Below are 23,664 nucleotides of genomic sequence, written 5' to 3' on the forward strand. Positions count from 1 at the left end.
TGTTCAAATGTGTGTGAAATCTTATGGGAGTTAACTGCTAAGGTCATCAGTCCCTAAGCTCACACACTACTTAACCTAAATTATCCTAAGGACAAACACACACACCCATGCTCGAGGGAGGACTCGAACCTCCGCCAGGAAATCACAAATCCAGTCACATAACTGAGACGATATTCCATAAGCCCGCAATTTCACTACGAGCCGCTTGTGTGGTACAGTGTCAAAAGCCTTCCGGAAATCCAGAAATATGGAATCTATCTTAAATCTCTTGTCAATAGTTCTCAACACTTCATGTGAATAAAGAGCTAGTTGTTTTCACAAGAACGCTGTTTTCTAATCCCATGTTGACTGTGACTCAATAGACCGTTTTCTTCGAGGTAATTCATTATGTTCGAACACAATATATGTTCTAAAATCCTGCTGCATATCGAAGTTAACGGTATGGGCCTGTAATTTAGTGGATTACTCATACTACCTTTCTTGAATATTGGTGTGCCGTGTGCAACTTAACAGTCTTTGGGTACGGATCTTTCGTCGAGCGAACGGTTGTATATGATTATTAAGTACGGAGCTAATGCATCAGCATACTCCGAAAGGAACCGAATTGGTATACCGTCTGAACCAGAAGACTTGGTTTTATTAAGTGATTTAAGTTGCTACACTACTCCGTGGATATTTACTTCTACGTTACACATTTGGCAGCTGTTCTCGATTTGAATTCTGGAAGGCCCTGTTTAGTCTCTCCATTGCTATCGCGCAGAGAAGGCACTGATTGTTTCTTGCCGCTAACATACTTCACATACGACCAGGATCTCTTTGGATTTTCTGCCAGGTTTCGAGACAAAGTTTCGTTGTGGAAACTGTTATAAGTATCTCGCATTGAAGTTCGCGCTAAACTTCGAGCGTCTGTTGAAGATTGCCAATCTTGGGGATTTTGCGTCTGTTAAAATTTGGGATGCTTTCTGGAAACTCACGGTGTACCTGTGTTGCGCTTACTTGTCACGTATGTAAGTAGTAGTTGCGCGCTGCAGCCAGAAGTAAATTGAAATTTCACGCCCTTTCATTATCGCTGTCGGGGCCGTTCATTTGGAACAGAAGTGAACCACGGATTGATAAATCCTCGGATGAAGATTCCTCGCCGGCCGGGGTGGCCTAGTGGTTCTAGGCGCTACAGACTGGAACCGCGCGACCGCTACGGCCGCAGATTCGAATCCTGTCTCGGGCATGGATGTGTGTAATGTCCTTAGGTTAGTTAGGTTTAAGTAGTCCTAAGTTCTAGGGGACTGATGACCTCAGAAGTTAAGTCCCATAGTGCTCAGAGCCATTTTAACCATTTTTGATGATTCGCCGTCCGGCACAGACTTTTAATTTGTATGCATGATCTACAGAATACATGCTTCAATATTGTTTTTCGTTTACTTCTTCGGCTGAATGAATCAATCTGAATTCGGGATGCATTATTTTATTCTAAATTGATTGCACAATTATTTGCTCCCGATAGCTAGACGTTTTCTAGAGTTATTTTTCTTACTGCGAATGTCAAAAGTTTTTGTTCAGCAGAGCTGTGGTTTTTTTTTTTTCGGGCCAAATGCTATGCTGTTGACGTCCGACACATTTTGTGTAAATTCGTCATCCTCTTCTTCCAGGGGTTTCTTCCTGTGTCTGACAAGCCTCAGTTGTTACTCTCATTACAAGTGGCTGACTTGGCTGCGCGTGCTACGTTGTCACTGTATGGCCAAGCGGTCACGTGCCCCTTCCTGTGGGGGCATTTCCATAGAGTTCTGATAGTGTGGCAACATTAGCTGAAGGCCCCGCCCAGGTGACGAGCACGCCACCCTTCCGGTCGCCGTCACACGAGCGTGTATAGCCATGTAGCCAGAGAACTGTATTGCGCTCTGCACCGAGTGCGGTCGTTTTCACCGTATGTGTGTCCTCCTCAGTGCCCGACTGCAGTCGTAACCGCCTTCTACAGGCCTGCAAGAGGTAAGGCATTCGCGCATCTCAGTTGGCCGACGATGCAGCCGTAAGTACCGACGTTCCCAATTTTACACATTAACACTGAAGGTGTAGTTGCTGCTTCTTTAGTACTGCGTCGACGTGGAGATTTTCTTCGAATGTCATATAACGCTGTGTACCATTCTTTCTCTTAAGAATTTTTTTTTTTCCTTCCACTTTTTCTTCTGACTGGTTTGGTGCGACTTGCCACACACGTTCCTGTGTGTGCCAGCCTCTCCATCTCTGAGTAGCATTTGCACCCAACGTTCTCAATTACGAGGCGTGTTTTTTAAGTAAGTACCGTTTTGAAATTTAAAAAAACGTGCTTAAGATATCTCAATAATTTTATTTTTACATGAAAGCCTTACCTTAATCTACGCCGGCCGGAGTGGCCGAGCGGTTCTAGGAGCTACAGTCTGGAACCGCGCGACCGCTACGGTCGCAGGTCGAATCCTGCCTCGGGCATGGATGTGTGTGATGTCCATAGGTTAGTTAGGTTTAAGTAGCTCAAAGTTCTAGGGGGCTGATGACCTCCGAAGTTAAGTCCCATAGTGCTCAGAGCCATTTGGCCCTTAATCTACGTACTGACGCCATTACAGTCTGATTCTTCCTTGTTGTGTACTGAGCGTTTAAGATGCCTCCTATAATCGTGAGTCCCGCCGACTGTGAAGTACGGGCTGTTATAAGATTTCTTAGTGCTAAAGGCCTAAAAGCGATCGATATTCATCGTGAGATCTGTGCAGTTTACGGAGAAAACATTATGAGTGATGGAATGGTAAGAAAGCGGGTGAGAGCATTTGAAGGTGGCCGCACAAATGTGCATGATGAACAACGGATTGGGCGTCCTTCGATCGTTAATGAAAGTTTGGTGCAGGAAGTGGACAGTAAAGTGAGAGAAAACAGACGCTTTACGATTTCCTCTTTGCGGGATGACTTTCTTCATGTTTGTCGTAGTGTTTTGTATGCCATTGTGACCGAGCACTTGAATTGCCGAAAATTGTGCGCACGTTGGGTACCGAAAATGTTGACGGATGTGCACAAAACCAAACATTTAGACAGTGCATTGACTTTCCTTGAGCGGAACCACAACGACGGTGATGATTTCTTAAGCCAAATTACTACGGGCGATGAAACGTGGGTGGCCTACGTCACACCAGAATCAAAGCAACAGTCCATGGAAGTTGAGCAAGGGCATCGTTTTGCTGCAAGACAATGTCCGTCCGCATGTGGCGAATCAGACCAAAGATCTCTTCACATCTTATCGATGGGAAAGTCTAGATCATCCTCCGTACAGCCCCGATCTTTGACTACCATCTGTTCCTGCACTTGAAGAAACACCTGGGCGGTCGTCGTCTTCAAGGCGATGATGAAGTCAAAACAGTGGTGATGCAGTGGTTAACAAGTCAGGCGGCAGACTTCTATGAGGAGGGTATTCAAAAACTGGTACAACGTTAAGACAAGTGGCTCAATATTGACGGAAATTATGTAGAAAAGTAGATTGAGGTACAGGCCTTCATGTAAAAATAAAATTATTGAGATATCTTAGCACGTTTTTTTTTTTTTTTTTTTTTTTTTTTTTTTAATTTCAAAACGGTATATACATAAAAAAAACACGCCACGTATTTGTTGGATAATTTGCAGCCTTTGTCTTCACCTGCAGCTTTCACCCTCTACAACATCCACGAGTTTTACAGAGGTTATTCCTTGATGTAATAAAAGCCCTATTATCCTTTCTTCTTGGGTTTTCAATGTGGTCATTTCCTCGCCGATTCTGTGGAGCACCTCCTCATTGCTAATCATATCAGTACACCTAATTACAACAACTTTCGACAACAGCCCATCTCAAACGTTTATATTATCTTTTTTCTGGTTTTTCCATACGAAGTTAAAAATCACGTACCTTACACGTGTTGCTCACTTGAGATCTCGATCCGCCAGAAGTATTCATTTCAGACCATTGGTTCCATATTTCAAATTACTCAGTTTAGCAATCTCAACTGTGTGAGTACTTTTCACGTGCCGCTTGTGACACCATAACCAAACTAGCTCGAAAAGTTACAAAAAAAAAAAAATGCATGAATGTATTGCTTTCGTTTCACTTAAGTGGTCTCTGCTATAGGAAGAAGCAGAAGTTAGACATTCTCTACAGATATTTAGACTGTTTAATCTGGCGTATGAGTAGAGTTAACCAGTCCGCTTCTTTGTTGGAAAAACATTATTGTTTGTTTAGGAAATTCATTTTTCTGTATCACACGAGAATATGCCTAGTGTTTCTATGCCAAAGATGAAACAATAAGGTTGGTACAGTCAGACGTGAATTACTTACATAATGCGTGAGTGTGGCTTTCTCGTCGTGTAACTATTATCGTGTCAAGTTGATTGATGGGCCGTACGGCATGGTACTGCGCTACAGTTCCTTTGCCGATTTGCGATGTCGAAAGATAGCTCGGGACGCATTAGATCTCGTGGCTGCCTTATCTCGCACTTCCAACGGTAGACGTACTCTCGTGTTATCTGGCGGCAAACTGACGCCTCGCGGAATCTCTTCAGTCTGTGTGCGCGCTCCGCTCGGTTTGTGACAGCTTTACATTGCACGTAACGCTTTCGTTTTCTGCATCGTGTCGCGGAGCTGTTGTTAAGTGCCAAGTGTGATCAGCTTCCCCGTCGAGCTGAGGGTCGTGTGGTAGTATCTGTAAATTACATACGCCAGTTCCAGCTGTACAGCTACTCACCAATCAACGCACCGACATCAGCATGGGAAGCGCGTGATGTGCTGCGAGATGTGAGTGCATGGCTTTGTGTTTTTCGACCTTTGTTCTTCCTGGCGTGGTGTACGGCGTCATCGTTCAGTGTGGATTCCGAATCTGTGTAAAGGAAGTATCGGATTTGCTTTTGGTGTCTTCTGCTGCCATACTGGATTGTTCGACGAGCGACTGCTTCGTGGTTTCACTTAAGACCACAATTGTCTCGGGTTCTTGGCAAGGACTTCCGCAAGCTTACGACGACGTAATTTCTTGTATACTTCCCGCATCGATCTTTCCATAGACACACGAATTTGTACTAACTTTTGCTATTCGACATTTCTGCTCTCTTTTATAGCAGTTGAAGATGGGCAGTAGCGTGGAATCAACCATTTTGACAGTCTTGTAAAAGCAGATTTTATTTAGCAAACCGCTAAAAATAACTAAACGTTTTGCAGCACAACTGATGCTTGTCTTGCTAATAACGTCACAATCAAATAAATGAATCAAAAGAGGTCACTACAACAAACAAAGTTACTTTAATGCGACTGACAGTCTGATTGTCTTCATTTGAAGAGTGTGCTGTCTCACTATATACATTTAGCTTGCATTTGCTCTTTCGAGATACAGGAAGAATTACCTCTGACTGGTTCTAGAAGTTGGAAACCACCATTGGACCATGCTCGCAGCTTTCGTCATCTTAGAAACCACTGGAACAGGGAGAATTCTCTGCCCTAACGCAATTTCCGTTCTGTGCATGATAATGACTGGTCCCAACCGTTAATCGAACGACGCTGATAATGCAGCACGTTTTCGAACAGAATTTCGCTTACACGAAGCATTTGCCGGGAGGAACGCTATGTTAACCTCCGTTAAAGATAGAGTGCGGACACTATAACGTGGCAGTCGTCCGCGAGCGTAAACAAATGTGAACTCTGACCGCCCAAGCTGAGAGCCAGGAGAGGGGATCAAGCCCAGCCTCGCCTGGCGCTGGGCTCGCAGCCTACGCTCTTGTTTTGTGCTCTTGCGAAAGCAGAACTGATATAATGGTCATGGGGATCGCCGATCTCTTCTGGCGTTGGGGGCGTCGTACACGAACCAGGTCGTGGTCCAAGATTAGTCTCTTCACTCATTTCAAAATAAGAGAAGAAAACAACGAACAGCGCGGAAAAAAGCCAAATCAGGTACACAAAAGCATTCGGTAACGGCTACAGCGCAGTTTTTGCTGAGATTGGCAGACTGGTAAACGTGGTAGTTCAGTCACGACCTCTACCTTTATCTCACGAAACTATAGAAACCTCCACCTAAAACTACCACATTAGTCTGGATTATACTAAGACCAACAGAAATCACTCCTTTAACGACTGACATACTGATGATTATACGACCAGTAACGCCACACTCCATGTTTGCCGTTTCTATTTCATTTATAAATTCATGTCTTTAATTTTTTGTGTGTGTGCATCCGTTAAGTAGCCTCTGTGTCGCGATGTAGGAGGTTCGTCGTCTTCGCTGTTGAATTAGCCACGATGCCGCGAATAAAGCAACTACAGATCTGTAAACTGTGAGTGAGGATTGCGACGAATTGGGACTGGTTTCCGGGCGAGCCCGGCATGGAAATGTATTGGCGTGGTGAGTCGTAGCAGCGTTAATCAGAACGTCGTGCAGCTGCTGACAAAAGCCGCGTGGGAACTTGTCCTAGCCAGCTGCTCTTCTCTATCATCCTCCGTCCTCCACTGCTAGGTCCGTTAATACTGCTGATACGAGTAGGGCGAGCTATAACTTTTCCTGTGTAGATGCGCCATAGTATTTAACTTCATTTTATAAAATTACATAACTGGAAATGAAAATTACGGCTTCCTATTAAATACACAGCACGTATACATCGAAACAATTTAAACGACATTGTTGTGCGTAGTTGCACTGGCCATATCCCAAGAGCGGAATCTACCGCCGATAAACAGAAACCTTCAGGTATAGCGTTTCATCGTACGGGTTCAATTAAAGCCGCTGAAATCAGTGAATAATGGTTTAGATGGCTCTGAACACTATGCGACTTAACTTCTGAGGTCATCAGTCGCCTAGAACTTAGAACTAATTAAACATAACTAACCTAAGGACATCACATACATCGATGCTTGAGGCAGGATTCGAACCTGCGACCGTAGCGGTCGCTCGGTTCTAGACTGTAGCGCCTAGAACCGCACGGCCACCCCGACTGGCAGTGAATAGTGATAAGATCATGAAGATTATATGCCATGAGACGATGTCAGTGAAGCCCGTTCGGAAATGCTGAAACTGAGTTGTAAAGAGCATGTTGTGACAAATATTTGTGGCAAACCTGGACACGCGAACCCGAGTTCCATGCATTTCGCGACGTGTCTCCTTAGTTAACTGTATGAGCTGTCACTGATTCGCTCTCATTTCATCCAGCTTCATACATAGATAAAATATTATATGCTACGGTGTTAGACGTGGGCATTGAAGGATTTCCCGCTAGCGGGGGTGACTGACCAACTATAAAACAAAGACGTAACTGCATTTTTAAGATGCTTTGTGAAGAAATAGGAGCTGTGGTGGAATTTTGTTCGGCAAGGAAAAATGGATGAAAATAAAGTTTTCTTTTATATCTGGGAAATTTGCAACTTTCGTCAGAAATCTTAGAATAAATAACAAGTAATTAGGTAGGGAGAAAGTGATCTTTAAATTTTTAGTTACAGTTGTTAATTTGTTTCTTTTTGTAAAGAAATGCTTGTTAATGGAACTTCAGTACTGCCGTACCTTTTAACTTATGCTCTTGTTTCAGTTTTGTATAATTTCAGCATGATCAGTCGCACTTTCGTTAAAACCAACTCGCAATTTTCGAAAGTCCTTTTAGTTCTCTTGGACATCGAATTACTGAGCGCCCACTGCGTATTACGTAATCTTCATTGTGGCGTTCCCCCACTAATGCTACTGCCGTATACCCCGTGGGAGAATCTGTAGATGTGTTGCTCGGAAATCGTAGATAGAAACATAAGTGACATTGGAAGTGTAAGTCAGGCCGATTGGGGTACTCAGATAGCCTGCTACTTTAGGCGAATGCCCATGATAAGCAGCAAATAAGAGCTTCGAACAAATTTTTGCTGTCGCTACATGTTTGTTTCGTCTTATGGTGTTCCTAGGTACTTGGAATTTTCTTTAGGCGAGATGTGTTGTTCCCACAAACTGATTCTTATCTGCTGTGATCTGTACGGCCTATAGCGCATCAGGTTTTAGTTTTGGATGAATATAAGCTGGCTTTTCTGAACGTTTGGTGAGACGCATGACGTGGCCGAGCTGGCGCAAGGCGAACTGAAGCACTGTGCGTGGGATGGTGCCCGATCGGGGTTGCATGATGATTTACTTATACGTCGGCGTTAATTACGACTCAGCGCCTTCTGTGCACGGCGAACTCCGCTGCGCTTCCAGACGTAGGAAGACTAGAGCCAACGTGACACATCACGAAGATACCATCGAAAATTTATCGATCGTTGTCAAGTGAACTATCAGTATTATATATTTGCGGTAAAGTGTTGGTCGGTGGGGGCTGCCTAATTCATCAGCGGCTGTAGCAGACTTACTTGTGTAACGTTTACTTTCGGGAGGCGTTGTTTGTATGCATAGGGTTGAAATGTAAATGCGTGATAAGACTTAACGTCCATTTCGTGACTCACTCCATCACGTGCTGCAGGGCGTTAATGTATATGTAGCATTTGTTTTTTCCTGGTAAGCGAGTTCAGAGAAGACTGCAGTGCGTCTTCCATACCACCAGACTTTTGGGGGCTAGTGTATAGATGCTGCTCTGTTGCCTCGATTGGTACGCAGTGGTCCTGGCGCAGAGTCCGTGACGGTACTTTGGCATCTTACGTCATGCGCGACGGTGAGGATCCACGTTTATCTCCAGATAAGTCTTACGATGTTATCATTGATTTAGTGTAGCTTCTACCACTAACAGATTTCTTTGGACAGGTTGACTGCATTAATCGTGCTTGATATGAAGCGCCAACTGCTATATAGAGTTTCCATCTCTATTCAAGCTATTTGGGACACCCGTGACAACCGTCAATCGACTTCCCCCACGTGTTAATACAGAATCGGGCACAGTGTTTAACATTAACAAATGTGATCTGCTTCCTTGCTGTGTGAGAACTATTTTCTTTATGTTAGGGTCAGTTGTGGGGCAGAGAAATTGAAGAAATTCATTAGGTATGCAAAAGTTGGCGATAAATGATCGATTTACATTATCTCAAGTGCTGCACTCCACAGTTTTCTTTTTTTAGCAAGGTTGCCACAATAGCGCATCTATAAACTAAATTGGAATTTCTGATAAGTTTTTTGACTATTCTCGTTCGTTGAACAAGGGAAACCGAAACATAGCAAAGCAGCAGAGTACATGCAACTGTTGGTACGTTCTATGTCATATGCTACATACTAGAAAGTACTTAAGAATTAACTCGTTTCAAGGTGGGCATAGACATAGTGTGTCCAAAAGGACTCATGGCTCGAATACAGAAAGAGATATCATAAAACAGTGACTGCTCGCCCAACCGCATGTCGTGTGCTTTTTGGGGTCCGTACCTCAGGAACAGTCATACGATTACTTTCTTGTCTGTGTGTCTGTTTGTCCGTCTGTTAAGACCCCTTTTTCTCAAGAACGGGTAGACCTATCTAAAGTGAACAGCCCCTTGGCAGCATACTAAACTTTTGCTCTAAGTCATTGCAATCAAAAGATACGACCATTTTATGACACATATTTTGATTCTCGAAAACTCGGTCGTCAGATCCCATAGGGTACTTTCCATTGGTCTAGAATCGCGAAATTTGGCAACAAGAAAGGTTTCACAGTACAAGTAAAGGAGAAAAATCTGAAATTGGTGGTTTGTAATTATATTACACGAAAAAAATTTCTTTTGTCGTTTGTTATTCGACTTCAGACTTGCAATTAAAACGTCCTGGAAAGTCTTGGAATCCCTGGGACCGATGTCTTGCGAGTGTCAGTGTCGACAACAGGCAAAAATCGTCAAGTTTCGCGTATCCCAGAATGGATGAACATACATGCGTAATTAACTTTGTACGTAACGTTCAGTGCGTGAGTTCTACTCGCACCTGACCTTTTTTTCTTTTTTTTTTCCTTTTTTCTTTTTTTAAGTAAATTCAACGATGGTCTAGAAGAGATTCTGTAGAGCAATAGACGAACCTGTAGTGAGAAACTGGTAGTCAGAGTAAGTTTTCTATTTCCTGCGTAGAACAAGGCGAACTGCGGTGTATAAAAATAAAGGTTAATCGGAGAGTAAATAAAAAAAGAAAAGAAAATGAAATCCCGATAGTGCGAGAAAGCTTGAGAAGCCGTGCTTCATTTGTTGTCGTCCAGAATGCCACAGAACTGCCGGCCGGTGTGGCCTAACGGCTCTAGGCGCTTCAGTCTGGAACCGCGCGACCGCTACGGTCGCAGGTTCGAATCCTGCCTCGGGCATGGATGTGTGTGATGTCCTTAGGTTAGTCAAGTTTAAGTAGTTCTAAGTTCTAGGGGACTGATGACCTCAGATGTTAAGTCCTATAGTGCTCAGGGCCATTTGAACCACAGAACTTGAGGGCCTTGAGAAGAGCAGCTCAGGTGCTGACTTCCGGTCTTACTCTCGGAATATGCAAATCTCCAGTTTGAGAATTTGTAAAATTCGTACGTACACAATGTGTCAATGAGTCTAACTGAACTTGGTGGTACGTGATGTTAAAAATTACTCAGTAGAAAATTCAAAAACTCTGCCCTCTGTTCCAGTATTCGTTTGTTGATACGGGCCTCACTTGCAAGCAAACCATTGCCCGTCAAAGCCGGAGGTGGAGCCCACTGCTTATTAAACGGCTAGTGGCTGCTGCTTCTTAATGCAGTTAATGGAAGCGGGCCTTGGCGTCTAATTTTCCATGCGGACATTAGCCACTTGCCAATGCATTTTTCATCTTCCGGTCTGGTCACAGATCAATGGACGCAAAAGAAAAAAGAATCCACTTGGGGCAGCGCCGTGAGTGTCGTTTTCCGCTCCATCAGTTGTGTTAATCCGCTCGCCCTTTTTTGTCTTGGTGTACGCTCATTACCCGATAATAATCTTCGATATCATTTATTTCCTGTCTGAGACCACGCAGCTAATTGCGCGGCCACCATATAATTGCCGCCGCTTGTAAGGCTGTTGGGTTCGTCGAGAGAGAGAGAGAGAGAGAGATTAATTTTAATGTGTCTTTGACCTATTTTACTCATGTAAGTGTATTAAGAATAACTTGTTTACCTTTTGAAACAGTCTTCGTTGTCACCGCAGATCACGCCAATGTTTGATAGTCACACTGAATATTGAAACTGAGTTCATCATGCTGCCTATGGAAGGAGATAGTATTTAGTGAACGTTATTGACGAAACTGAGTGTCTTGCAAAGGATTCTGGGGTGGGGAGGGGGGGGGGGAAACTAGATTACTGATTGTTGTGCCCTCACTATAGAATGGCGTGTAGTGGTGAAAGCTCTACGAAGTGCTTGATTTTTGGAGGGATCAACGATTGGGCAGTGCATTGTAATTTTATGTTCCGAAGTCACGGGTGTCTTACACAGTAGCAATATAGTGCTGTAAATAGCATTATAGAATGCTTCTTTAGTACGTAGTTCGGTTTTTTCTGGATTAGGCAGTTCGTAAAAGTTGGTAACCAGTCACTAGTTACCGATTTTGATTCCCTAATTGATTTAGGATTTGACGATCACCTTTAGTATCTTTACACAATTTCTTTTTTTAGGTGCTTGGAAACGTGCAGCTACGATTGGTACTGACATTTTTGCTTTTTGGCTTTACAAAACTAAAGCGAAATTACTACCCTGATATTATGCCGTAAAGAACGGTCTTTCCGAGAGTGTGCCCCTGCGCATCGCAGCTTTTAGGCGGTAGTGCACGTTTCCGGTATTCATATAATGATCGCAGTGCCCTGCGCGACTTTATATCGAAATTCAAACATTTTCGGCAGTGTCTACACAGCGCGGAGGCGTAAGAATGTTGAATGGAATTGAAGTATCAGTATAAGACACTGAAGATCAGCAGATCAGCATCGAAGACGAAACTGGTTTGACGGAGTAAAATTATTGTTAATCAGTGATTGCTGTAGCTTAACTGAAAAGGATCGTTTGAAGTAGCTACTCTCGACATGCAGTTGACTATTAAACGTTGGAAAGTGAAATGTTCGAAACATCGTTCTGTGGTAGGAGTATCTTGCGTATTCAGTTATTTTTTCTGATAATCCGCAAATCCTTTCCACTATTTTCTCTTGGCATGTGATGGAATCAGGGTCTGCCAGCCGATGTGGCCGAGCGGTTCTAGGCGCTACAGTCTGGAACCGCGCGACCGCTACGGTCGCAGGTTTGAATCCTGCCTCGGGCATGGATGTGTGTGATGTCCTTAGGTTAGTTATGTTTAAGTAGTTCTAAGTTCTAGGGGACTAATGACCTCAGATGTTGAGTCCCGTAGTGCTCAGAACCATTTTGAATCAGGGTCTTGCGTAGAGCTGTATCCCTGCAAAGCCATTACATTTGCTTTCAGTGCTTCTTGCAAGTTCTTATCACATTGATAAGATTCGCAGTGCTCATTCAGTATTCCATAGATCAGTTTTAGAGAAATTTGAAAGGAATGTGATGGTTCAAACGGCTCTGAGCACTATGCGACTTAACTGCTGAGGTCATCAGTCGCCTAGAACTTAGAACTAATTAAACCTAACTAACCTAAGGACATCACACACATGCATGCCCGAGGCAGGATTCGAACCTGCGACCGTAGCGGTCGCTCGGTTCCAGACTGTAGCGCCCAGAACCGCACGGCCACTCCGTCCAGCTAAGGTGATGGGAGGGGGAGGGTGGGAGAGAGACGGAGAGAGGGAAAGGGAGAGGGGAGAGAGAGAGAGAGAGAGAGAGAGAGAGAGAGAGAGAGAGAGAGAGAGTAAATGTCCATGGTGGGAAGAATGTACCGTGACGATATAACTTCGTCAAGCAAGCGATTATATTTGTTCGCGCGCTTGCAGGCAGACATACGCGGCTCGCACAGTAATAGACCAAATTAATATGCGCCATGTTTGAAGCAGGGCATCCAGGATCGTGTTGATTGTGGCTAACGAGATCTGTTATTGACACAGGACAGATTGTTTGGTCGATGAAGGGTTTTCTGTGCCGCTGCGGTCAGGCGGTTCGCTTTTGTTCTCTGGTAAACAGCTTGGATCAGAAGCGTTACGCTTCGGCATATAGGTAAAGGGTTCGACTCTAATAGGGTAGTTGTGTGGGCGGTATGTAAAAATATTAATTTGCTACGCTTATTGTCTCGATGTTACGATTTCTAAGGTTTTCTCGGCGTGGCTGATGTTCTGTGATTTATAGCCACGTGGACGATTCCATTTTCGCACACACAGCGACTGCTATACTAGTCGTGTGGTCGAAGTTTAGGCAGCAAACACACGTAAAAGACAATCACTCGCAGCGTCTGAAGAGAACGACTATTTTACTTGTCGAAATGCGCTCACAAATAGGCTTGTCATTTCAAATGGAACCCCGAAAACATACCATCAAGTCAATGTATTGCATGGCGAACTACGCGGAACATTGGTCAGCATAATTCATCCTTGATGGTATCGCTTATGTTGAGAATGAGTCACAAGCATTATCATGCCCTCTCCATAAATATTTTTTCGTTTTCTAATTTTTGTATGTGTGCTACCCAACAAGCCTTTTTGCACAGAATCCTAAATTTCGTGACAGATTAAACTGCGTGCCGTGTGGGGATTCGAAGGTGGACTGTCATCCCTGTGGGGAGCTATTTTCGTAGTAAAGGAACTATCCAGGCAGCTTCTCCACATATTCAATGTGCTAGTACCTGTCATCTATTTTTCAAACTCCTTAGAAGCTCTTATCTGTACTCTGAAAAAAAAAAAAAGGATATTGCGCAGCGTCGTTTTAGGGGTTGCATTCAGAATGAATCTTTGTCTCTGCTGCGGAGTGTGCGGTGTAAGTGAGCGTGAAGTCTTTCCGCGATCACAGAAATTTATTTCTAGGGAACAATGCTAGCTTAACTCAAGAAGTTTTTATTTGGATACACTTCCACACTTTACGTTGCACCTCAGTTACAGATATTTGAACCATGCGTAATGTTTCAACGAGATGATGCACTGCCAAACAGAGGATTATGTGTTCGCCAGTACTTGGATGAAATCTTTCCTGACAAATGGGTCGGTAGAGACGGTCCAACACCATGTGCATCACGTTTACGGGATGTAACCTCTCTTGACCTTTTGTGGAATTACGTTAAGGAGAAAGTGTTCAGTTCACCAGTTCCTGATATGCGATTCGTAGGACACTAATGTGAGATGTTCTATAGGCTGTGACGTAAGAGATGCTGGCAAAGACATGAAAAGAAATTAATCGGATAAACGTTCTACGGTCAGCAAATGGAGCACCTGTGAAAGTGTACCCATAAAAAACTATGACTTCAGCTACCAGTTACAAAAAACTGCATAGCAGTATCTAGCACCATAAATCCAAAGTTATAGTAAGAGTAAAATGCTGTGTAAGGTTTTTTTTTTCTTTTTATTTGGAACTTTATTGTCTTCCCTGCTAAACCGTAGTGTGTCTGTGTGATCATCGGCACACTTCTGCGACTGCTGATCATACAAGTCAAGGGGCGTTGTGTCTGCATCAACAAGGGACTGGACTGTTCATACTGTACGTTATCAATAATTACTCAAGATAATGCTCAGCACACACCACCACACTGTCTTCTTTTAATATTTGTAGAGATCACAAGCAAACTCATAGTATGCCCAACGGAATGATTTGTACACTCTGACTTTCGAATGCGCGTACACGGTGACTCACGACCTCTTAATTATGAAAACGTTGCAGAGGTGGTGGCCCATATTGCTGTACACACTGGTACCTCCAATACCCAGTAGCACGTCCTCTTGAACTGATGCATCCTGTATGAACACAGGTTCATCAAGGCACTGTTGGTCCAGGTTGTCCCACTCCTCAACAGCGATTCGACGTAGATCCCTCAGAGCGGTTGGTGGGTCACGTCGTCCATAAACAGCCCTTTTCAATCTATCTCAGGCGTGCTCGATAGGGTTCATGTGTGGAGAACATGCTGGCCACTCTAGCCGAGCGATGTCGTTATCGTGAAGGAAGTCATTCACAAGACGTGCATGATGGGGGCGCGAATTGTCGTCCATAAAGACGAATGCCTCGCCAATATGCTGCCTATATGGTAGCACTATCGGTCGGAGGATAGCATTCACGTATCGTACAGCCGTTACGGCGCCTTCCACGACCACCAGCGGCGTACATCGGCCCCACATAATGCCACTCGAAAACAGCAGGGAACCTCCACCTTGCTACACTCACCGGACAGTGTGTCTAAGGCGATCAGCCTGATCGGGTTGCCTCCAAAGACGTCTCCGACGATTGTCTGGTTGGAGGCATATGCGACACTCATCGGTGAAGAGAACGTGATGCCAATCCTGAGCGGTTCATTCTGTATGTTGTTGGGCCCATTTGTACCGCACTGCATGGTGTCGTGGTTGCAAAGATGAACCTCGAATGGTTCAAATGGCTCTGAGCACTGTGGGACTTAACATCTGAGGTCATCAGTCCCCTAGAACTTAGAACTACTTAAACCTAACTAACCTAAGGACATAACACACATCCATGCCCGAGGCAGGATTCGAACCTGCGACCGTAACGGTCGCGCGGTTTCAGACTGAAGCCCCTAGAACCGCTTGGCCACCCCGGCCGGCTGGTGAACCTCGCCATGGACGTCGGGAGTGAAGCTGCGCATCATGCAGCCTATTGCGCACAGTTTGCGTCGTAACACGACGTCCTGTGGCTGCACGGAAAGCTTTATTCAACATGGTGGCGCTGCTGTCGGGGTTCCACCGAGCCATAATCCGTAGGTAGCGGTCATCCACTGCAGTAGTAGCTCTTGGGCAGCCTGAGCGAGGCATGTCATCGACAGTTCCTGTCTCTCTGTATCTCCTCCATGTCCGAACAACATCGCTTTGGTCCTCTCCGAGACGCCTGGACACTTCCCTTGTTGAGAGCCCTTCCTGGCACAAAGTAACAATGCGGACGCGATCGAACCGCGCTATTGACCGTCTAGGCATGGTTGGAGTACAGACAACATGAGCCGTGTATGTCCTTCCGGGTGGAATGACTGGCACTGATCGGCTGTCTGACCCCCTCCGTCTAATAGGAGTTGCTCATGCGTAGTTGTTTACATCTTTGGGCGGGTTTAGTGGTTCAAATGGCTCTGAGCACTATGGGACTCAACTGCTGAGGTCATTAGTCCCCTAGAACTTAGAACTAATTAAACCTAACTAACCTAAGGACATCACAAACATCCATGCCCGAGGCAGGATTCGAACCTGCGACCGTAGCGCGGGTTTAGTGACATCTCTGGACAGTCGCAGGGACTGTGTCCGTGATACAATATCCACAGTCAACATCTATCTTCATGAATTGTGTAAAAGACATAGGAAACGTAACAGGTAGGTGTCTGGAAAACTACGGTGGACTGCCTACAGCCTGAGACTGGAGCCGCGAGCATGGAGGAATAATGTAGCAGAAGGCATAATATGCCGGCACACTGGTTCCTGAAATTGCCGTTATTTCCGGTTATGTACTTGTGGCTGCGCCGAACACAATACCAAGCGAAAGCTGCCAACATTCGTGTTAGATACCGCGACATGCACCTCCGAGACCGTAGGATCCAGGCTTACGTAAACTGCGAGATGCAGGGAGAAGGCGCTGCCTCTGAATAATTAGGACGGAGATTTATGAGCAGGACGTTAAATTTTAAATTTTAATCGTCTGGCCCTTTTACTCTGTGCGTCGCTTGCGTCGCCTAATGGACCGGGGCACCTTGACGGCAGCGGCTTGAAGTGCTGTACCTTGGCCTGTGTAGAGATCACATCGCTGTGTCCAGTAGAGCCAACATGTCGAGTAGCCCTAGCTTGGAAGCGTGAAAGTGCTGGCGAGGATTATTTACCTACGCCTATTGTAGGTATCTGGTAGTATTCGATGGTTAACTGCATAAGTGTCAGACTATACATCGCATTATGGCGTTTAACGGATGGTACTTGGAGTAATTGTGTCATATCTCCCCTTTCTGTTCCATTCGCGAGTGCATTTCACAACAACGGGGAAATCTCCGTATTAGCTCTAATTTGTCCGATTTTCCCGTCCTCGTCATTTCGTGGGCTTTGTGTGAGTTGAATTAATTACGGTACCTGACTCTATTTGGAAAGCCAGCTCGATGTACAACTCTCTGTTGTAGGGTCTTGCCACTGGAGTTTGATGAGTATCTGCGTACCGCTCTAAACCAGGGGTGTAATATCAAATCAGGTATCAGTGCGGCCAAAGAAGTGAGCATCTATCACACGCTGTGTGAAAAAAAAATCCATAAAAATCTCACCTGTAACATGTCAAATTAATTCCGTCTTGCTTTTTGAAAACTAATCATAAATTCTAAATTACCAAATGTTAAAATGTGTGTGAAATCTTATGGGACTTAACTGCTAAGGTCAACAGTCCCTAAGCTTACACACTATTTAACCTAAATTATCCTAAGGACAAACACACACACACACCTATGAAACTTCCTGGCAGATTAAAACTGTGTGCCGGACCGAGACTCGAACTCGGGACCTTCGCTTTTCGCGGGCAAGTGCTCTACCAACTGAGCTACCCGAGCACGACTCACGCCCCGTCCTCACAGCTGTCCTTCTGCCAGTACCTCGTCTCCTACTTTCCAAACTTTACAGTAGCTCTCCTGCGACACACACCTATGCCCGAGGGAGGACTCGAACCTCCGCCGGGACCAGCCGCACAGTCCATGACTGCAGCGCCTGAGACCGCTTGGCTAATCCCGCGCGGCTCTAAATTACCTTTTTGTGCAGTTCTTGCTAAATATATTATCTGCGGCCGCAAACTACCCGAATTTTTGCAATGTGGCACAAGTAAGGTAAAACGCTGTACACACCTGCTCTAAACGAAACAGTGCCGAAACGCTCCACTCTTCGTTCATTCTTTTTTTCTCATATTATTTTACCTGGTAGGAGTTCTACACGGGAGAACATACCCCAGTATCACTCGAGCGAGAGTTCCCCAAGCTCTTACGGGAGAATTAATGTGGTTAGGAGTTTTCCAGCGAACCTCGGCCTGGTAACCTGCCTTTTCCGCAACTTCTTTTTTGTGTAGTCGATGGTCACACTTGATGTCAAGAGGACGTGCACTTCTAGGTATTCTACAGTTATTGCTGACTTATCGCCAGTGTTATGGTTCAAATGGTTCTGAGCACTATGGGACTTAACATCTATCGTCATCAGTCCCCTAGAACTTAGAACCACTTAAACCTAACTAACCTAAGGACATCACACAACACCCAGCCATCACGAGGCAGAGAAAATCCCTGACCCCGCCGGGAATCGAACCCGGGAACCCGGGCGTAGGTAGCGAGAACGCTACCGCACGACCACGAGATGCGGGCGCCAGTGTTATAATGGGATAGTGTCGGTCATTCCGCATGTGTAATAAGGCAGAATGTTTACAACCATACGTGCCTGCACCGAGCTTCCATGCTGCACGGGTATTCCTGCATTTCGCTACAGTTTTATGGCTTTGTGACACCATCACAAACACATCTTGTTACACCTGGAAACGTTCCTATTCGTATCAAAGATTGATCAGGAAAAGATACAGAAACTCCCTTCATGTTAGAGTGTTATATAGTTTAACGAAACAGTGTGCGTTTTGTTGACGTCGATTGTTAGGTGAAGACGTTCGTGACGTATTTGTACAAGACACTTGTGTTTGCAGTGACGAACAGATCCACCTGGTGTGGTTAGCCCAACACTTTCTGACTTTCAAACACTCTCTCTGAAACACTCTGCGCGCGGGGTTTTAGGAGACGTTCTCGATGAGAGAGGTTGGCACTCACTACCCGTTGCTGCACCTACGCCTCTTCAGTTGTGCAAGTGGAACATTTTAGTGACAGGTGTTTTTTCTTATACGTTCGTCTGGAACCGGACAGGCAATGAGCTACAGTGTCGTTACGTAAAGAGCAGAGGGTAAATGTTGTGGTTTGCTGAGTACACACAGAGCAGAAGTTGCGACTCCGGTTTGTGCGTCATTTCCTGAGCGCGCCGCAGAGGGAACAAGTAGGCAGCTGTCCGCATTTCTCCGCAGACGAGTCACATTGATAACGGAATGCTAACCGCAGATTTCACAGGATGTAATGCGTCTTTCTTTATTAGAGTACAGTAAATTATTCAGCGCCCAAACACCAAAGATTGTATTTCTAAGGCATAGGAAGTATTCGGAGCATTTTGAAAAATGTTGTTTTGTTAAGATTGTACGGGCCTAAATTATTGTAGTTAATGTGAATAAAAGTATGAGATACTAGCTCCCACTGAAGCTTGTGCCAACATAAACTTGTAGAAGGGACTGAAAATTTACTCTTTTTCTTGTAGTGTGAGCGCAAGTGACTACAAATGAAGCACACTGGAGCCATCGGTATAAATACCAGATTTGCTGAGCAGTCGATGAGATTTTGAAGATGCTACCTGTTTTTGTTGTAGCTATATTTCGCTTGCATACCTGCCAACAATGTTCTGCGCTTGTCTATATGAAACATTCATATCATCTTCTTATGACTCAGTCTCAAGAAACAAAGACAATATGGATGGCGAATCATTTAATTAAAACATGATAACTGTTTCTGTCGTTATAAACCTTGTTCCCCCTCCTTAATCCGCTTCCAAACAAGGCCATTTGGAGAGACCATTTGGTTTCGAGGAATTACGTCCATCGTAACAGAATATCGAATTTTAAATGTCCTTACCACACGTAGTTTAAAATCTGTTGATTTTCAATTAGAAGGATCGCACTGAAGTTTTCGCCGAAAGCGATTATTAAATGCTCAAGAAGATATCTGAAATGTACGCAGTCACAACATCAGTGAAGACTTTCGTTCCTGACAGAATGCTAAACGTAGATAAGTTACTGAGTCACACTTCACACGCTGTACCGCATTAAAGTACACGATACGCGCTCATACCGGTACGGCACTGCCTGGTAACAGCAACGCTAACTCCACTGAGGGAGGGACCCACTAGTTAGCGTTTGTCGTTCCAGTATGTAACATTTTACGAAACTGAGCTCTGCGATCATGCCAAGAGGACTGCAGGACGCACAGTCCCCACTGCGTCATCATCTGGCTTACGGCGTCATTCGGATGTGGTGTGGAAGGACGTGTGCTCAGCACGTCACTCCCCCGGGTGTTGTCTACGTTCCAGACCTTGGATCCGCCACTTCTCAGCCACGTAGCAACTATGTTGGTGTCGTGAGGTTCCGTGGGCCCCTATCAACAAGGAACAAAAAAAAAAAAAATATCCATGGTTGTACCGGAAATGGAATCCGGGTCCTCGCGTGGCAGTGACACGCGCTGCCCTCTTAGTTACGGACGTGGGCCATATTTCAACATGTGTTGTTATATATTTTGTCACGAAAACATTCACATGCTTATTTAATCATACGTACTTTAGTGTAGATGGTAGGTTTTGCGCTTTGTTTTGGTCTCCGCCCTAAATTGTTAGGGGGTAGGGGTCAGCGCGTCTCTATTTAGAACCATACTCTTCAAATCACTGTAAACTGCGTGATATTCGAGGACGTGCTGAAAAGTAATGCCACCAATTTTTTAAAATAAAACAAAATTTATTAACATTCTACATCTGTATTCTTCATGTGTACGTATTTAATTCTCAATGTAGTCACCCTGGCGATGAATACATTTCTCCCAACGAGAGATGAGTTTGTTGATACCGTTGCTATAGGAGGTTTGACTTTGTTCACGGAGACACAACCGCACCTCTGGTTGCACCGCTTCATCACTATCATCGTGAAGTCCTCGAAAGTGTTCTTTAAGATTTGGAAACAGATGGAAATCGGATGGCGCCAAGTCGGGACTGTATGGAGGATGATCGACGACAGTCAACTCAAGGCGTCGGATTGTTGCAGATGTAGCTGCACTCTTGTATGGTCTGGCATTGTCATGCTGAAAGAGAGCATGGAAACTCGATTGCAGCACGTTGTTTTTCACGCAGCGACGTAGTTACGTTACACACCGCCAAGCAACACGCAACAATTCGTTGCCGTCTAGCGGCAGAGGGCTGCAAATAAAGATGTAAAATGTTGTTTCTTTTATTCAAAAATTCTGAGGCATTACTTTTCAGCACGCTGTCGTATATTCTGCAACGTTTTCTTCCCTTTCAGTTGACGGATGGACCTTCGGGAGAATGACTGCGTGTACGTTGTGCAATCTCTACGGGGTAGATGCATTGTGGACCGAAGAATATTCCTGTTTAGTTGGGTACAAAGTCCTGCAATATTTTACAAAGGAAAACGTGGTCTATCTAGATTATTATGTAATCAACTTAGTCACCGTAGTTACCACGATTTCGGCTTATAATGCCGTTTTCAAGTAATAGCTCATGAAGTGCGCCACAGTGGCATTTCCTGTAATAGGACACTGCTGTCAAGTCATTCTTGCACAAAAACTCCATCCTTTATATTATGATAGGAGTCTTCGTGACTTATGAGAGAATATAAGTTCGATGTGTACTGTTAGTTCAACGTGAAACGATCCCAGTACATTCGAGTAGTGCCCTAGTATGAACCTAGCAAGTGTTCCGTGTGCATTTCCTTTTCCAGACAATCTGAAGTCGCCCTGCGGCGTGTCAGTGAATCGTAACACGCCGTTTATTTTTCCTACACCTGAACCTATGTGGCCGTTTTACTTCATATCTCTTAGACATTGTTACTCTCAAATATTTTTATGGCATGGCTTACTAGTTGTGATTCATTAATCCTGTAGTGAAAGGATACCACACAACTGTGCCTTTCTGTAACTGAAGAGCTGCTTCCCAGTGTTTGTACCAGGCTTTATTATTTCGTGATCTTCCTGGTTCTTATTAGATAGGTTTACGTGATAGATGACAAAATTGTCTGTTAAAAGTAACCCCAAAAACAAGTTGGATGCTCGAAGGAAGGAGGGTAAGGGCATACCAAAGCCAATACGACCTGTATAGCAAAGCACTGCGATTTTAAATCCAACACTTGGTTTGGTAACAGTTTTACTTCTTTTAATGAATGATGAACTATTAACATTTATGTGACTTCAGCAAGTTCATTATTTTGGTTGTGCACGTGATAAATACTCCGTCTTATTTCACCACTCCAATCTGAAGCTGATACGCTCATAGTTTGGGCTCCCCATAACACGACTGCATCATCTCCTCGTACTCTACGTATCTCGTGACCGAGTCACAGAAATATCGGTAGCGATAAATGCCTGTAGAGCGTACACGTTCGAAGAGTTTTCATTTCCAGTAGGAGAAGGAAAGGAAATGAAGCAATGTATCCAGAGGAATTCGGCCGCGGCTGGCTGTGTGGCAGGGTGGTGTGCGGCGGAGCGTGCGGCCAGCAGGGCTGCGGCTTACGTGTCCGGCGGGCGCGCCGTAACTAGCGAGATGATAGCGGGGCCACGCCGCGACGGGTCGATGCCGTAATTACAGTGCTGGGCGGCTGCGGGGATGGGGGAGAGAGGGAGAGGAAAGGAGGAGTGAGGGGGGAGGGGGAGGGCAGGCAGGGCCCGGCAGGAACGCGCTATCTCCACCGCCATCTTAATCACCTGCTCGCTTCTCTGTCCCGACAGCTCAGGCCTAACTGATTTCCTCTTCTTTTTGCATTTCAATGCGAGCTACGGCTTAATCGTAAAATACGGGGCGAGACCTAACGCCACAGTGCTCACCTCCCTCCCTAATACTTTTCGTTAAAAATAGGCGCACTCTCTGACGGCTGCAACTTCTTCAGAGGACGTACGCAAACCAACATTCGTTTGGCTACCCTGCATTCTGTGTACACTGAAAGCCGATGCGGATACACGCGTACATCTAGTGTCTGCGTTTTCGTCTAGTCCAGTGTTTCTTCCACTTCTTGTTCGCGGCTTGCTGTATTACTTTTTCAGACTCCGCCTTGGTGAAGGGTCTGTCTGTAACTTTCTCGTTTTCATCTTTATCGTAGACCTAATATATTTCTTATTTTTATTCAGAAATTAGAACTATATGAACAAGTATTGTTTTTTATCGCCGCACAATGTGCATGGTGTTTCAAAATGTATATACGCCTCTTAAGGTTTTGTAGTGATTATTACAACTTATAGTTATAAATAAAAAAGTATTCATGTGAGCACCATTCGTCTCACATCGAGTCGATAGACGAGTCCGTGCCAAACATCGACCAGTGTGTCCGGATGCTGTTTTCCAAAGTCGGGTAGACAGGCTGGTAGTGGAGCCACATACACATGATCCTGTATGAAATCCCAAAGGTTAAAATCGAGTGGCGTCGGACCCTGTGTGAAAGTGGAGGTTATCCGAAACATGCTCTTTCATCGGCACCCGTGCGGCCAGTCCAGAAGTCGGGTACAACGTTGTTTAACCAATCGCTTACTGAGTTACGTCAGCGAGGCTGCAAAATAAAATTTTCGTGGTTCCGCTTCTTCCAGTTGAGTTAAGAGCCATAGTTCTAGCGCAGCAAGATAAGAAACACCGGTTACAGTTACTTCACCGAAAAGGAAAGGCCCGTAAACTTTCCGCCGGGATATGGCACAAAAAATATTCAATCTAGACGAGTCTCGTTGGAGCTGTACCATCTCATGGGGATTTGCTGACTCCCAGATGCGCACGTTACGTCTGTTCACATTTTCACTTAGTGAAATGTCGAGTCATCACTGAAGAGGACACGATCCACGAAATCTTCCTCGTCATGCAAGATCATTTCGTTTGTAAAGT

At 44.8% G+C, this 23,664-nt stretch overlaps 1 protein-coding gene across 1 annotated transcript in view; it reads left to right on the plus strand.

Moving 5' to 3' along the window:
• LOC126481879 (zinc finger protein 608) overlaps positions 1-23,664 on the plus strand; it is a 293,906-nt gene that overhangs the window by 59,995 nt on the left and 210,247 nt on the right. The window lies entirely within an intron of this gene.

This window comes from Schistocerca serialis, chromosome 5, assembly GCF_023864345.2.
Source record: "Schistocerca serialis cubense isolate TAMUIC-IGC-003099 chromosome 5, iqSchSeri2.2, whole genome shotgun sequence".
Lineage (NCBI taxonomy): Eukaryota > Metazoa > Arthropoda > Insecta > Orthoptera > Acrididae > Schistocerca > Schistocerca serialis.